Raw genomic sequence first — 17792 nt, forward strand, 5'->3', positions numbered from 1 at the left:
GGCATCTTGAAGCACTTGCGAAGTTGTGACACGTGAAACACATCGTGCACATTAGAGAAATTGGGCGGAAGCTCAAGCTGATAAGCGAGGTCACCTCTTTTGCCAATGATCTTGAAAGGACCTATATATATCGGGGCAAGCTTCCCTTTGATACCGAAGCATTGAGTGCCTTTCATAGGAGAGGCGCGGAGATAGACATTGTCTCTGATCTCGAAAACCAAGTCACGGTGCTTGCTGTCATAGTAACTCTTCTGGCGCGATTGCGCAGCTTTGAGATTTTCACGGATGACTTTACACATTTCTTCAGCCTCTGTGATCAAGTCATTGCCAAGAAGTTGGCGTTCAACAGTCTCGGACCAGTTGAGAGGAGTATGACACTTTGTGCCATATAGAATCTCAAATGGGGCCTTGCCCGAACTTGCTTGGAGCTGTTGTTGTAGGAGAACTTGTCATATGAGAGGCAATCTTCCCACTTCATACCGAAAGAGATGACCCAAGCCCTGAGCATGTCTTCGAGGATTTGATTGACTCTCTCGACTTGGCCACTTGTTTGAGGATGGAAAGTCGTGCTGAAGGGAAAGCTGGTGCCCATGGCCTTCTGGAAGGAGTCCCAGAACTTGGAACTGAAAATGCTTCCGCTATCTGAAGAGATCAATCGTGGAATTCCGTGCAACAAGACAATTCTGGAGGTGTATAGCTCTGCCAACTGAGCTACCGTGATAGATTCTTTGATTGGAAGTAAATGAGCCACTTTTGTAAGCTTGTCGATGACAACGAAGATAGCATCATTCCCATGCTTGGACTTGGGAAAGCCAGTGACAAAGTCCATTTCGATATTATCAAACTTCCATTCTGGAATAGCAAGAGGTTGGAGGAGACCAGCTTGTCGTTGATTTTCGGCTTTCACACTTCGACAGACATCACATTCATTCACGAATTGAGCAATCTCTCGATTCATTCGAGTCCATCAATAGGATTTCTTGAGGTCATGGTACATTCTTCGAACTGCCTGGGTGAATGGGAAGAAGAGAATTATGCGCTTCATTCATTATGACCTTCCTTAGATCACCTTTAAAAACAACAATCCGGTCCTCAAAGAACAAAGTGTCTCTCTCATCAATGCGATAGCACTTATATGTGGGTAAGCCCTTGGCAATACCCTGTTTCACCTTCTTCACCATGGTATCAAGGAGTTGTGCCTCACGAATTTGGTCTTTGAAAGTTGGAGTGACTTGAAGGTTGGCAAGAAAACCTTGAGGAATAACTTGGAGATTGAGCTTGCGGAAAGCTTGACAAAGATCAAGTTGGAATGGCTTGAGAATTAAGCTGTTGCAATAAGCCTTTCTGCTGAAAGCATCTGCAATTACATTCTCCTTGCCTGGAGTGTATTCAATACTTGGATTGTACTCTTAAATCATTTCGACCCAACGATTTTGCCGGAGGTTCAGGTTGGGTTGAGTGAAGATATATTTGAGGCTCTTATGATCGGTGAAAATGTCCACTTGCCTTCCCAACAAGAGATGTCTCCATGTTATTAATGCATGGACGACTGCCGCCAACTCAAGATCGTGAGTGGGGTAGTTCCTTCAATTTTGCTTCAACTTGTGAGAAGTATAGGCCACAAACTTCTTCTCTTGCATTAACACAGTGCCGAGACATTGCAACGAGGCATCACAGAAAACTTTGAAGGGTTTGGACTCATTAGGAGGAGTTAGGACAGGAGCTGAGACGAGATTCTCTTCGAGAGTGTTGAAAGCAACATCACACTCAGGAGTCCGGGAATACTTGACATGCTTCTAGAGGGGGTTGGAAAGAGGCTTAGCAATCTTTGAGAAGTTTTCAACAAATCTTCGACAATAGCTTGCAAGCCCAAGGAAACTGCGGAGCTGCTTGACATTCGGAGGAGGTTCCCAGTTCACAATTACAGAAACCTTCTCCGGATTAACAGCGATGCCCTTGGCGGAGATGATGTGACCAAGGTAAAGAACTTCATCATGACAAAACTCACATTTGGAGAACTTTGCATAGAATTTATACTCTTTGAGCTTGTCGAGCACCAATCGCAAATGTTTGGCATGATCCTTCTTATTCTTGGAGAACGCCAAGATATCATCGAGATATACCAGGACGAATTCATTGGTGTAGGGGTTGCAGATGGAGTTCATCATGCAAGAGAAAGTTGGAGGGGCATTGACAAGGCCGAAAGACATGACAGTATATTCATAAGAACCAAAGCTTGTTCTGAATGCTATCTTTGGGATATCTTCTTCACGAATGCGAATCTGATGATAACCCATAGGGAGGTCAAGCTTGGAAAACACCTTTGCACCTTTAAGTTGCTCGAATAGCTCATTGATATTGGGAAGTGGGTACTTGATCTTGATTGTCTTCTTGTTCAATTGGCGGTAATCGACGCAAAGTCTTTCCGTGCCATCCTTCTTCTGGACAAAAAGAACACCATAACCCTGTAACACCCCGGATGTAATTTACCTAATATGTACTCCAACTCTTGCCGTTTCCGGTGCTAAGTTATTTTATTTCTCGGGTTCGGGTTTTTGTCTCCGTGTGTTGTTGTTGTTGTCATGCATCTCATATCATGTCATCATGTGCATTGCATTTGCATACATGTTTGTCTCATGCATCCGAGCATTTTTCCCGTTGTCCGTTTTGCATTCTGGCGCTCCTATCTCCTCCGGTGGTCCTTTCTACCTTCCTTTCGTGTGTGGGGGTTAAACATTTCCGGATTGGACCGAGACTTGCCATGCGGCCTTAGTTTACTACCAGTAGACCGCCTATCAAGTTTCGTACCATTTGGACTTCGTTTGATACTCCAACGGTTAACCGAGGGACCGAGAAGGCCTCATGTGTGTTGCAGCCCAACACCCTTCCAATTTGGCCCAAAACCCACCTAAACCCTCTCCATCATCCAGAGCGTTCGATCATGATCGCATGGCCGAAAACCGCACCTCATTTGGACTCTCCTAGCTCCTCCTATGCCTATAAATAAGTCCTCCTCCGAAATTCCGAATCAGATCCACCCCCAAACCCTAACCCCGCTCCTCTCCAGCCGCCGGACATGTCTGAAGCCTAGCCGGACAACGTCCGCCGCCGGCCCGCGCCAATTGCAGCCTGACACATGGCGCCCCCAAGCCCCACTTCGCTGCCGACTGCGCCGGCCCGCCCGAGCCCGCGGGAGGCCCCCGCGGCCCATCCTCATCGCTGCCGCCTGCCTCTTTCGCCCCAGCGCCCATCCGCCGCCCGACGCCGCTCCGTCTCACGCCGTCGTCGCGCGCCTCACCGACGCAAGGTCCGGCCACCGCGCGCATCTGGCGACGCTGACCCAACTCCAGCGCCGACCTCCGCCGCTCCGGCCACTCCCTCACCGCCCGGCCTCTCCTCCCCTCGAGTCCATCTCCGGCGACCTCCTCCGCGGCAAGTCCATCTCCGGCGACCTCCGAGCTACAGTAACTCCGGCGAGCGCATCAGGAACCGTGCCAGATCTGGATCTGGGATTCTCTCCTCTGTTGACTTTCTCCCAAAACCCTAGATATATTGCATTTTTCATCATGCTATAACTTTGCATCCGTAGCTCCGTTTTGCGCGTGTAGCATATCAAAATGTTCGTCTCAGAGAGTACATCATTTATTCTCATTAAATCATTTTCATTTGAGCTCATCTTGATGCCCGAAATGCTCTTGGAAGAGAGCTATTTGAGTTAATTGTCAGATCTGCTGCACCAAATAGCTATTTGTCATTTTTGCCATGATTAATGTGTGCATGATATGCTCCTGAGCTCTACATGTGTTTTGTTATATGCCATGCCATCTTTACAGAGGTGCTATCCATGTATTTTTGTGATTTGTGTGGTGACTAGCACAAGCTTGCAAAGTGGTGCATTCGTTAATGCTGATTTCAGGGACTTAGAATTTCTCTAAGTCCTTGATATGTTTTTATCAATATGCCATATGTTCATGTTGATTCCTAGTGATCCATGCCTCTTTTGAGGATGATCAGTAAGGATGATTTGTTAATCTTGTGGTGCTCTATCCATTCATGTCTTTTTTTGCAATTATGGAGCACCCTAGCTTGAGTCAATCGAGCTCTACTTTTGCTCTGTAGTGAGTGCATCGAGCTCGTAAACATGCCTACTTGTTAACAGATTTGCATGCTCCAGTTTTTCACTAAGTCTGTAATCTGATTATGCTTTTGCCATGTTCACATGCTTGCAATTGTATTTTCTGATCCCTTTTGGCTCAAGGTCACTAAGAGACTTTTGTTAAGCTCTTTGCGTAGCTTCATGTCATGCCTTACTTTTCCATGTTAAGTTCCTGTAGGATATAGTTTTCATGCTCCAAAGTGTGCTACCTGATCTGAAATTCCAGGCTTGTGTTAATTTCACTAAGTCTGAAACCTGTTTACCAATTGCACTTTTGCCATGCTTGTTTGAACCTGTTAATGGATGAATTGGCCGTAGCTCAGTGTTCATCTTTTGTCAAGCATTATGAGTGGATACCTGCCATGTATTTTGTTGTCATGTTTGGATGCCGTAGCATAATCAACTTGATGAATTTAGTTGGCTACTTGCTGTTTGTCGCAGACCGGTGCCATATTTGTTTTGCTTGCCATTTCCAAATCGTGCATCCGATTCCGGTGTTCTTTATATCGATTTCAACCGAAATCACCTCACCTTTCCAGTGGCACTCTTGGATTTCCAAGTTGAGGCCAGGTTCATTCATTTCTTGTCAAATCTTGCATATGCATCACATATCGCATCCTGCATAACATACCATGTTTGCATCATGTTGTTCGAGCATTTGCACGTGGTTGATTGTGTTCCTTTTGCTTGTTTGTCTTGTTTGGGTAGAGCCGGGAGACGAGTTCACTAATGAGGAGCCCATTGAGTTTGCTTTCGAGGATCCAATCAACTCTGACAACTTTGCAGGCAAGATGATCATACCCTCGAAATCACTTCTATCTTTGCTTGCTAGATGCTCGCTCTTTTGCTATGCCTATGCTACAATGCCTACCGCTTGCTTATCATGCCTCCCAAATTGCCATGTCAAACCTCTAACCCACCATGTCCTAGCAAACCGTTGATTGGCTATGTCACCGCTTTGCTCAGCCCCTCTTATAGCGTTGCTAATTGCAGGTGAAGATTGGAGATCGTTCCTTGTTGGAACATTGTTTATTGTTGGGATATCATTATATTATCTTGTTATCTTAATGCATCTATATACTTGGTAAAGGGTGGAAGGCTCGGCCTTTTGCCTATTGTTTTGTTCCACTCTTGCCGCCCTAGTTTCCGTCATATCGGTGTTATGTTCCCAGATTTTGCGTTCCTTACGCGGTTGGGTGATAATGGGAACCCCTTGACAGTTCGCTTTGAATAAAACTCCTCCAGCAATGCCCAACCATGGTTTTACCATTTGCCACCTAGCCTCTTTTTCCCTTGGGTTTCCGGAGCCCGAGGGTCATCTTATTTTAACCCCCCCCCCCCGGGCCAGTGCTCCTCTGAGTGTTGGTCCAAACTAGAGTCCTGTGCAGCGCCCCCTCGGGGAAACTCGAGGTTTGGTTTTAGTTGTATGGAGAGCTCATCTGAGTGTGCCCTGAGAACGAGATATGTGCAGCTCCTATCGGGATTTGTCGGCACATTCGGGCGGTGTTGCTGGTTTTGGTTTTAACTTGTCGAAGTTGTCTTGTAGAACCGTGATACCGAGTCTGATCGGAATGTCTTGGGAGAAGGTATATCCTTCGTTGACCGTGAGAGCTTGTCATGGGCTAAGTTGGGACTCCCCTGCAGGGATTGGAACTTTCGAAAGCCGTGCCCACTGTTATGGGCAGGTGGGAATTTGTTAATGTCCGGTTGTAGATAACGTGAACCTTAACTTAATTAAAATGAATCAACTGCGTGTGTAATCGTGATGGCCTCTTCTCGGCGGAGTCCGGAAAGTGAACACGGTGTTGGAGTAATGTTTGTCGTTGGTTGTTCTCTAGTTCTTCGTTCGTTCTTTGCCTTCTCTTCTCGCTCTCTTTTGCGAACAGGTTAGCCACCATATATGCTAGTCGCTTGTTGCAGCTCCACATTTACCTTGCCTTTCCTATAAGCTTAAATAGTCTTGATTGCGAGGGTGCAAGATTGCTGAGTCCCCGTGGCTCACAAATTACTTCCAAACCAGATGCAGGACCCGATGACTCCGATTCCAGATGATGTGCTTGAGCTCAAGTGGGAGTTCGACGAAGACTCACGCCGTTACTATGTGTCTTTCCCTGATGATCAGTAGTGGTGCCCAGTTGGGGCGATCGGGACCATGCCGCATGTTGGGGTTGATCTTTTATTTTGGTACCGTAGTCGGACCATGAGTGTATTGGATGATGTAATGCTATTTATGTACTTTGTTTGACGTGGCGAGTGTAAGCCAACTATGTACCTTTCCCCTTATTATCTATTTACATGGGTTGTTGTGAAGATTACCTTACTTGCGACATTGCTTTCAATGCGGTTATGCCTCTAAGTCGTGCTTTGACACGTAGGAGATATAGCCGCATTGAGAGCGTTACAAGTTGGTAATCAGAGCCTTCCCCGACCATAGGAGCCCCCACTGTTGACCAAATTAGCGAACGAGTTGAGTCTAGAAAAATGTTTTGAGTCATTTAGGAATTATATATCGGAGGGTTTAGGAATTCTTTTTACTCCCCAGTCCCCTCATCGCTCTAGTAAGGCATCCTGACGTAGAGTTTTGACTCTTCTCTTCTCAAATTTCACTAAAAAAATTAGGATCACGCGGGTATCTTGGAATCGTTCCGATGGTTTTGTGACGAGAACATTGTTCTTGGTGCCTCCTGTCATTTAGGGGTTGTGGCAGTATCCCAGGGAGTTGAGCTCCAAGGTGTTGTCGTCACAATTTTATCGTTGCAGTTCGAGAATACCTGAGTTTAGTTCGCCGACATCGAAAATCTCTTTTATGCAGTTGTTGGTAAGATAACCTCGACGCCACCCAGTACTGGGGCGGGAGTTCGGGAGTATTGCCATAACTTGTATAATGGATGCTTTTCGAAGGTTGAGGTAGACGATTTCCGAAGTTTTCTCGATTATGTGTTGAAGGATGGATATAGCTGGATGTAGGATTTGCTAGATTTGGGTGAGATATTATGCTTCCCCTGTATCCCCAACACCTGATTGCATAACCGGAAAGGTTCGGGAGTTTCATAGGTGGGAATTCTTGTAGCTCTAGTTCTTCTTCCACGGATATTTGGTCTGAGATTGGGTGATCCTTACCGAGTATTCGTTCTTGCTCCGTACCTTGTTGATTTATTCCTCTACCTAAATTCTAAGTGGCTTCTCAATTTATGGATATGTGACCATTTCAATTGGAATGCATTCGTTCATTTTGTTCGGATGTGAAGGCTATATGTTGCAATTTCTACCCGTTGGATTCAGCTTCAATCTTTGTCTATCAATGTGCAAATGGATGTCAACCTCTTCAGGATGGCTCCTCCAACGCGCATGACTCCGAATCCTGATCCGCCACCACCACCCCCTCCTCCGGAGGCATGGCAAACTGTGATGGCCGCTACCAATGCAAACACGCAGTTGATCATGCAAATTCTTCAAGAGCGCAACCAAGCGAACCAAGGCAACCAAGGCAACCAAGGCAATAATGAGAATCACTTTGCTACACTCAACCTGTTCCTTGCTAACCAGCCAAAGACTTTCAGCAATTGTGTTGAGGCAACTGACGCTGATGATTGGCTCGTGGACTTGTGCAAGCATTTCGAGTGCAGTAACGTCAGGCCTGAGGACTTTGTCAAGTTCGTTTCCTTCCAACTCAAAGACCAAGCTGCCGAATGGTTTCAGTAGTACAAAGATTCCAGAGGAGGACGTGAGATTACCTGGGATGAATTCCGTCAAGACTTCAAAGCTCATCATATTCCTCAGAGCGTGGTTGAAATCAAGCGTGAGGAATTCCGCAACCTGAAGCAAGGCTCTATGTCTGTCTATGACTACAACAAGATGTTTCAGAAGCTCGCTCGCTTTGCTAAGCAGGACGTCCCTGATGAGAAGAGCATGATATATCAGTTCAGGGGTGGTCTCAGAGAAGAAATCCAGCTAGCTCTCGTTCTCTTTGAGCCCAGGAGGTACGATAAGTTTTACAACATGGCATTGAAGGAAGAGGATGCTCAACTGAAGTGTGATGCTTCCAAGAAGCGAGTCAGAGATGCTACTCCTTCTTCCTCTACTCAAGTGGCTAAGCAGCAGAAGTATTGGCTTCCTCCTCCTCCGTTCTGTCAGCCGTATCAACAGAAGAGCAAAGGTGGCAGTGGATCTTCCCACCCACCCAACCCTGGCTTTCAGAACAAGACTTCGTCTCAAGCTCCAAGATCGAGTGCTCCGTATCACCGTCCGCTTTCAGAGGTCACGTGCAACAAGTGCCAACAGAAGGGCCACTATGCCAACAAATGCTTCAATCAGAGGCGTCTCCCTCCTCCTCCTCCTGTGAGATTGGCAAGTACAGCTGTGGTCAAGCATAACCCCAAGTACGCCAAGGTCAACATGGTGAATGCAGCTCAGGCAGAGGACTCGTCAGATGTCATCATGGGTAACCTTCCTGTTAACGATGTTCCTGCAAAAGTTCTTTTTGACACTGGTGCATCGCATTGTTTCATTTCCAAACCTTTTGCATCAAAGCATGATTGCGATTATCAGTATCTGCAAAATTCTTTGCAAATCGTGTCACCGGGCAAGCAAATGACAGCTAATTTCTGCGTCCCGGATATTTCTATCACGTTGGGCGACTACAAATTTCTAGCTTCTCCTATTGTTCTGGGCGACTCAGATATTGATCTTATTCTCGAAATGGATTGGCTTTCTAAGCACAAGGCGCATCTTGATTGTGCTGCCAGGCAGATTCAATTGACTCATTCGTCTAAGGATGTAATTGTCTTTATCGCTCGTGATAATACAATCCGTCTGTTTTCTCTCAATGAGAAGGGTGAACTGGATGCCATCTCTCAAATTCCAGTCATTTGCGAATATCAAGACGTCTTTCCAGAAGAGCTTCCAGGAATGCCTCCGCACCGGCCAGTTGAATTCGTCATCGATCTTGAGCCTGGCACGGAACCGGTGTGCAAACGTCCTTACAAGCTCGGACCTGAAGAGTTGAAGGAGCTAAGAAGCAACTCGATATTCAAGAGCGAATAGGTCTCATCCGACCTAGTTCTTCTCCGTGGGGTTGTGGAGTTCTTTTTGTGAAGAAGAAGGATGGAACGGACCGACTTTGTGTTGACTACCGTCCATTGAACAAGAAGACTATCAAGAACAAGTACCCACTTACCAACATCAATGAGCTGTTCGAACAACTCAAAGGTGCCCAATTATTCTCCAAGCTTGATCTCCGTATGGGCTATCACCAGACTCGAATCCGTGAGCAAGATATTCCCAAGACGGCTTTCAGAACAAGCTATGGTTCATACGAATACACTGTCATGTCTTTTGGCCTCGTCAACGCTCCTCTGAATTTCTCTCGCATGATGAACTTCATCTTCAACGCCTACACAAATGACTTTGTTTTGGTCTATCTCGACGGCATTCTGGTCTTTTCGAAGAACAAGGAAGATCATGCCAAGCACTTGCGTTTGGTGCTCGATAAGCTTAGGGAACATCAGTTCTACGCCAAGTTCACAAAGTGCGAGTTTTGGCTCGATGAGGTTCTTTATCTTGGGCATATCATCTCTGCCAAGGGCATTGCGGTGAATCCTGAGAAGGTGTCCGCAATTGTGAATTGGGAACCACCTCAGAACGTGAAGCAACTCCGTAGCTTCCTTGGTCTCGCAAGCTACTGTCAAAGGTTCATTGAGAACTTTTCAAAAATCGCAAATCCCCTTTCAAATCTTCTCCAGAAGCACGTCAAGTACGTTTGGTCTCCGGAATGTGACATCGCTTTCAACACCTTGAAAGAGAAATTGGTCACTGCTCCAGTTCTGACTCCTCCTGATGAATCCAAACCGTTCGAGGTCTTCTGTGATGCCTCTCTCCGAGGTCTTGGTGCAGTGTTGATGCAAGAGAAGAAAGTTGTGGCTTATACCTCTCGCCAGTTGAAGCCCAACGAGAAGAACTACCCCACTCATGACCTCGAGTTGGCGGCAGTTGTGCATGCTCTCTTGACTTGGAGACATCTCTTATTGGGAAGAAAAGTGGACATTTTCACTGACCACAAGAGTCTCAAGTACATCTTCACTCAGCCTAATCTCAACCTCAGGCAGACTCGTTGGTTCGAAATGATTCAAGAGTATAATCCGAGTATCGAGTATACTCCAGGCAAGGCCAATGTGATTGCTGACGCTTTGAGCAGGAAGGCTTATTGCAACAGTCTGATTCTCAAGCCTTACCAACCCGAGCTTTGTGAAGCTTTACGCAAACTCAATCTGCAAGTTGTTCCTCAAGGTTTCCTCGCCAACCTTCAAGTCTCTCCTACTTTGGAAGATCAGATTTGCGAGGCTCAACTTCTTGATGCTATGGTGAAGAAGGTGAAGATTGGGATTGCCAAGAGTCAACCCAAGTACAAGTGCTACCACCTTGATGACAAGGATACTCTCTTCTTCGAGGATCGTATTGTTGTGCCTAAAGGTGACCTTTGTAAAGTTATCATGAATGAGGCTCACAATTCACTCCTCTCCATCCACCCTGGGAGTACGAAGATGTATCAGGACCTCAAGCAGGCTTATTGGTGGACTTGAATGAAGCGAGAGATTGCTAAGTTCGTGAATGAATCTGATGTCTGCAGGAGAGTGAAGGAAGAACACCAAAGGCCAGATGGTCTCCTCCAACCTCTTGCCATTCCAGAATGGAAGTTTGACCACATTGAGATGGACTTCGTGACTAGGTTTCCAAAGTCCAAGCGTGGCAATGATGCTATATTCATTATCATCGACAAACTCACTAAAGTGGCTCACTTTCTGCCTATCAAAGAGTCTATCACTGCAGCTCAATTGGCAGAGTTGTATACCTCTCGAATTGTCTCGCTGCACGGTATTCCACAAGTGATCTCTTTAGACCGTGGCAGCATCTTTACCTCCAAGTTTTGGGATTCTTTTCAGAAGGCCATGGGCACCAACATCCGCTTCAGCACAGCTTTCCATCCTCAAACTAGTGGTCAAGTCGAGCGTGTCAATCAGATTCTTGAAGATATGCTCAGGGCTTGCGTTATCTCTTTCGGTATGAAGTGGAAAGATTGTCTTCCATATGCCGAATTCTCCTACAACAACAGTTTTCAAGCAAGTTCGAGCAAGGCCCCATTCGAAATTCTGTATGGCAGGAAGTGCCGTACTCCTCTCAACTGGTCTGAAACCGGTGAACGTCAACTTCTTGGAAATGACTTGATCACAGAGGCAGAGGAAATGTGTAAAGTCATTCGTGATAACCTCAAAGCAGCGGAATCATGCCAGAAGAGCTACTATGATAGTAAGCATCGTGATTTGGCTTTCGAGATCAGAGATCATGTTTACCTCCGCGTATCTCCAATGTAAGGTACTCGTCGCTTCGGTATCAAAGGGAAGCTTGCCCCTAGATACGTGGGTCCTTTCAAGATCGTCAGCAAGAGAGGCGATCTCGCCTATCAACTCGAGCTTCCTTCAAACTTTGCAAATGTGCATGACGTGTTCCATGTCTCTCAGCTCCGCAAGTGCTTCAAGACTCCTGACCGCACCATCAACTTCGAAGACATTGATCTCCAAGAATATCTATCTTATCGTGAGCACCCCGTTGCTATTCTTGAAGAGACTGAACACAAGACTCGTAATAATTCAATAAAATTCCTCAAATTCAAGTGGTCACACCATTCCGACCGTGAAGCCACCTGGGAACGCGAGGATCACCTCCGTTCTGAGTACCCGGCGTTCTTCCAGTCCTAGATCTCGGGACGAGATCCTTTCGTAGTGGTGGAGTGTTGTAACACCCCGGATGTAATTTACCTAATATGTACTCCAACTCTTGTCATTTCCGGCGCTAAGTTATTTTATTTCTCGGGTTCGGGTTTTTGTCTCCGTGTGTTGTTGTCGTTGTCATGCATCTCATATCATGTCATCATGTGCATTGCATTTGCATACGTGTTCGTCTCATGCATCCGAGCATTTTTCCCGTTATCCGTTTTGCATTCCGGCGCTCCTATCTCCTCCGGTGGTCCTTTCTACCTTCCTTTCGTGTGTGGGGGTTAAACATTTCCGGATTGGACCGAGACTTGCCATGCAGCCTTGGTTTACTACCGGTAGACCGCCTGTCAAGTTTCGTACCATTTGGACTTTGTTTGATACTCCAACGGTTAACCGAGGGACCGAGAAGGCCTCGTGTGTGTTGCAGCCCAACACCCTTCCATTTTGGCCCAAAACCCATCTAAACCCTCTCCATCATCCAGAGCGTTCGATCATGATCGCGTGGCCGAAAACCGCACCTCATTTGGACTCTCCTAGCTCCTCCTATGCCTATAAATAGGTCCTCCTCCGAAATTCCGGATCAGATCCACCCCCAAACCCTATCCCCGCTCCTCTCCAGCCGCCGGACATGTTCGAAGCCTAACCGGACAACGTCCGCCGCCGGCCCGCGCCAATTGCAGCCTGACACGTGGCGCCCCCGAGCCCCACTTCGCCGCTGACTGCGCCGGCCCGCCCGAGCCCGCGGGAGGCCCCCGCGGCCCATCCTCATCGCCGCCGCCTGCCTCCTTCACCCCAGCGCTGATCCGCCGCCCGACGCCGCTCCGCCGCACGCCGTCGTCGCGTGCCTCACCGACGCGAGGTCCGGCCACCGCGCGCATCCGGCGACGCCGACGAAACTCCAGCGCCGACCTCCGCCGCTCCGGCCACTCCCTCACGCCCGGCCTCTCCTCCCCCTGAGTCCATCTCCGGCGACCTCCGAGCTACAGTAACTCCAGCGAGCGCATCGGGAACCGTGCCAGATCTGGGATTCTCTCCTCGGTTGACTTTCTCCCGAAACCCTAGATATATTGCATTTTTCATCATGCTATAACTTTGCATTCGTAGCTCCATTTTGCGCGTGTAGCATATCAAAATGTTCGTCTCAGAGAGTACATCATTTATTCTCATTGCATCATTTTCATTTGAGCTCATCTTGATGCCTGAAATTCTGTTGGAAGAGAGCTATTTGAGTTAATTGTCAGATCTGCTGCACCAAATAGCTATTTGTCATTTTTGCCATGATTAATGTGTGCATGATATGCTCCTGAGCTCTACATGTGTTTTGTTATATGCCATGCCATCTTTACAGAGGTGCTATCCAGGTATTTTTGTGATTTGTGTGGTGACTAGGACAAGCTTGCAAAGTGGTGCATTCGTTAATGCTGATTTCAGGGACTTAGAATTTCTCTAAGTCCTTGATCTGTTTTTATCAATATGCCATATGTTCATGTTGATTCCTAGTGATCCGTGCCTCTTTTGAGGATGATCAGTAAGGATGATTTGTTAATATTGTGGTGCTCTATCCATTCATGTCTTTTTTTGCAATTATGGAGCAACCTAGCTCGAGTCAATCGAGCTCTACTTTTGCTATTTCGTGAATCCTGGCAGATTGTCTACTTGTTAGCGATTTTGCCGAGGATGTTGTTGTTGATCCGTGCATGCTATGTTGTTGTTCTCGCCATTTCTAGCTTATATAATATGTATTCTTGATGGGTGTGTGCTTAGATTGTTATGCCTTGCTCTGTAGTGAGTGCATCGAGCTCGTAAACATGCCTACTTGTTAACAGATTTGCATGCTCCAGTTTTTCACTAAGTCTGTAATCTGATTATGCTTTTGCCATGTTCACATTCTTGCAATTGTATTTTCTGATCCCTTTTGGCTCAAGGTCACTAAGAGACTTTTGTTAAGCTATTTGAGTAGCTTCATGTGATGCCTTACTTTGCCATGTTAAGTTCCTGTAGGATATAGTTTTCATGCTCCAAAGTGTGCTACCTGATTTGAAATTCCAGGCTTGTGTTAATTTCACTAAGTCTGAAACCTGTTTACCAATTGCACTTTTGCCATGCTTGTTTGAACCTGTTAATGGATGAATTGGCCGTAGCTCAGTGTTCATCTTTTGTCAAGCATTATGAGTGGATCCCTTCCATGTATTTTGTTGTCATGTTTGGATGCTGTAGCATAATTATCTTTATGCATTTAGTTGGCTACTTGCTTTTTGTCGCAGACCGGTGCCATATTTGTTTTGCTTGCCATTTCCAAACCATGCATCCGATTCCGGTGTTCTTTATATCGATTTCAACCGAAATCACCTCACCTTTCCAGTGGAACTCTTGGATTTCCAAGCTGAGGCTAGGTTCATTCATTGCTTGTCAAATCTTGCATATGCATCACATATCGCATCCCGCATAACATACCATGTTTGCATCATGTTGTTTGAGCATTTGCACGTGGTTGATTGTGTTACTTTTGCTTGTTTGTCTTGTTTGGGTAGAGCCGGGAGGCGAGTTCGCTAATGAGGAGCCCGTTGAGTTTGCTTTCGAGGATCCAGTCAACTCTGACAACTTTGGAGGCAAGATGATCATACCCTCGAAATCACTTCTATCTTTGCTTGCTAGATGCTCGCTGTTTTGCTATGCCTATGCTACAATGCCTACCGCTTGCTTATCATGCCTCCCAAATTGCCATGTCAAACCTATAACCCACCATGTCCTAGCAAACCGTTGATTGGCTATGTCACCGCTTTGCTCAGCCCCTCTTATAGCGTTGCTAGTTGCAGGTGAAGATTGGAGATCGTTCCTTGTTGGAACATTGTTTATTGTTGAGATATCATTATATTATCTTGTTATCTTAATGCATCTATATACTTGGTAAAGGGTGGAAGGCTCGGCCTTTTGCCTAGTGTTTTGTTGCACTCTTGCCGCCCTAGTTTCCGTCATATCGGTGTTATGTTTCCGGATTTTGCGTTCCTTACGTGGTTGGGTGATAATGAGAACCCCTTGACAGTTCGCCTTGAATAAAACTCCTCCAGCAAGGCCCAACCTTGGTTTTACCATTTGCCACCTAGCCTCTTTTTCCCTTGGGTTTCCGGAGCCCGAGGGTCATCTTATTTTAACACCCCCCCCCCCCCGGGACAGTGCTCCTCTGAGTGTTGGTCCAAACTAGAGTCCTGTGCAGCGCCCCCTTGGGGAAACTCGAGGTTTGGTTTTAGTTGTATGGAGAGCTCATCTGAGTGTGCCCTGAGAACGAGATATGTGCAGCTCCTATCGGGATTTGTCGGCACATTCGGGCGGTGTTGCTGGATTTGTTTTAACTTGTCGAAGTTGTCTTGTAGAACCGGGATACCGAGTCTGATCGGAATGTCTCGGGAGAAGGTATATCCTTCGTTGAGCGTGAGAGCTTGTCATGGGCTAAGTTGGGACTCCCCTGCAGGGATTTGAACTTTCGAAATTCGTGCCTGTGGTTATGGGCAGATGGGAAATTGTTAATGTCCGGTTGTAGATAACTTGAACCTTAACTTAATTAAAATGAATCAACTGCGTGTGTAACCGTGATGGTCTCTTCTCGGCGAAGTCCGGGAAGTGAACACGGTGTTGGAGTAATGTTTGCCGTAGGTTGTTCTCTAGTTCTTCGTTCATGCTTTGCCTTCTCTTCTCGCTCTCTTTTGCGAATAGGTTAGCCACATATATGCTAGTCGCTTGCTGCAGCTCCACATTTACCTTGCCTTTCCTATAAGCTTAAATAGTCTTGATTGCGAGGGTGCGAGATTGCTGAGTCCCCGTGGCTCACAGATTACTTCCAAACCAGATGCAGGACCCGATGACTCCGATTCCAGATGATGTGCTTGAGCTCAAGTGGGAGTTCGATGAAGACTCACGCCGTTACTATGTGTCTTTCCCTGATGATCAGTAGTGGTGCCCAGTTGGGGCGATCGGGACCATGTCGCATGTTGGGGTTGATCTTTTATTTTGGTACCGTAGTTGGACCATGAGTGTATTGGATGATGTAATGCTATTTATGTACTTTGTTTGACGTGGCGAGTGTAAGCCAACTATGTACCTTTCCCCTTATTATCTATTTACATGGGTTGTTGTGAATATTACCTTACTTGCGACATTTCTTTCAATGTGGTTATGCCTCTAAGTCGTGCTTTGACACGTAGGAGATATAGCCGCATCGAGGGCGTTACAAGTTGGTAATCAGAGCCTTCCCCGACCTTAGGATCCCCCACTTGTTGACCGAATTAGCGGACGAGTTGAGTCTAGAAAAATGTTTTGAGTCATTTAGGAATTATATCAGAGAGTTTAGGAATTATTTTTACTCCCCAGTCCCCTCATCGCTCTAGTAAGGCATCCTGACGTAGAGTTTTGACTCTTCTCTTCTCAAATTTCACTAAAAAAATTTAGGATCACGCGGGTATCTTGGAATCGTTCGGATGGTTTTGTGACGAGAACATTGTTCTTGGTGCCTCCTGTCATTTAGGGGTTGTGGCAGTATCCCGGGGAGTTGAGCTCCAAGGTGTTGTCGTCATAATTTTATCGTTGCAGTTCTAGAATACCTGAGTTTAGTTCGCCGACATCGAAAATCTCTTTTATGCAGTTGTTGGTGAGATAACCTCGATGCCGCCCAGTACTGGGGCGGGAGTTCGGGAGTATTGCCATAACTTGTATGACGGATGCTTTTCGAAGGTTGAGGTAGATGATTTCCGAAGTTTTCTCGGTTATGTGTTGAAGGATGGATCAGCTGGATGTAGGATTTGCTAGATTTGGGTGGGATATTATGCTTCCCCTGTATCCCCGACACCTGATTGCATAACCGGAAAGGTTCAGGAGTTTCATAGGTGGGAATTCTTGTAGCTCTAGTTCTTCTTCCACGGATATTTGGTTTGAGATTGGGTGATCTTTACCGAGTACTCATTCTTGCTCCGTACCTTGTTGATTTTATTCCTCTACGTAAAATTCTAAGTGGCTTCTCAATTTATGGATATGTGATCATTTCAGTTGGAATGCATTCGTTCATTTTGTTCGGATGTGAAGGCTATATGTTGCAATTTCTACCCGTTGATTCAGCTTCAATTTGTCTATCAATGTGCAAATGGATGTCAACCTCTTCAGGATGGCTCCTCCAACGCGCACGACTCCGAATCCTGATCCGCCACCACCACCCCGTCCTCCGGAGGCATGGCAAGCTGTGATGGCCAATGCAAACACGCAGTTGATCATGCAAATTCTTCAAGAGCGCAACCAAGCGAACCAAGGTAACCAAGGCAACCAAGGCAATAATGAGAATCACTTTGCTACACTCAACCAGTTCCTTGCTAACCAGCCAAAGACTTTCAGCAATTGTGTTGAGGCAACTGACGCTGATGATTGGCTCGTGGACTTGTGCAAGCATTTCGAGTGCAGTAACGTCAGGCCTGAGGACTTTGTCAAGTTCGCTTCCTTCCAACTCAAAGACCAAGCTGCAGAATGGTTTCAGCAGTACAAAGATTCCAGAGGAGGACGTGAGATTACCTGGGATGAATTCCGTCAAGACTTCAAAGCTCATCATATTCCTCAGAGCGTGGTTGAAAGCAAGCGTGAGGAATTTCGCAACCTGAAGCAAGGCTCTATGTCTGTCTATGACTACAACAAGATGTTTCAGAAGCTCGCCCACTTTGCTAAGCAGGACGTCCCTGACGAGAAGAGCATGATATATCAGTTCAGGGGTGGTCTCAGAGAAGAAATCCAGCTAGCTCTCGTTCTCTTTGAGCCCAGGAGGTACGATGAGTTTTACAACATGGCATTGAAGGAAGAGGATGCTCAACTGAAGTGTGATGCTTCCAAGAAGC

This window comes from Triticum urartu, chromosome 3 (assembly GCF_003073215.2).
Source record: "Triticum urartu cultivar G1812 chromosome 3, Tu2.1, whole genome shotgun sequence".
Lineage (NCBI taxonomy): Eukaryota > Viridiplantae > Streptophyta > Magnoliopsida > Poales > Poaceae > Triticum > Triticum urartu.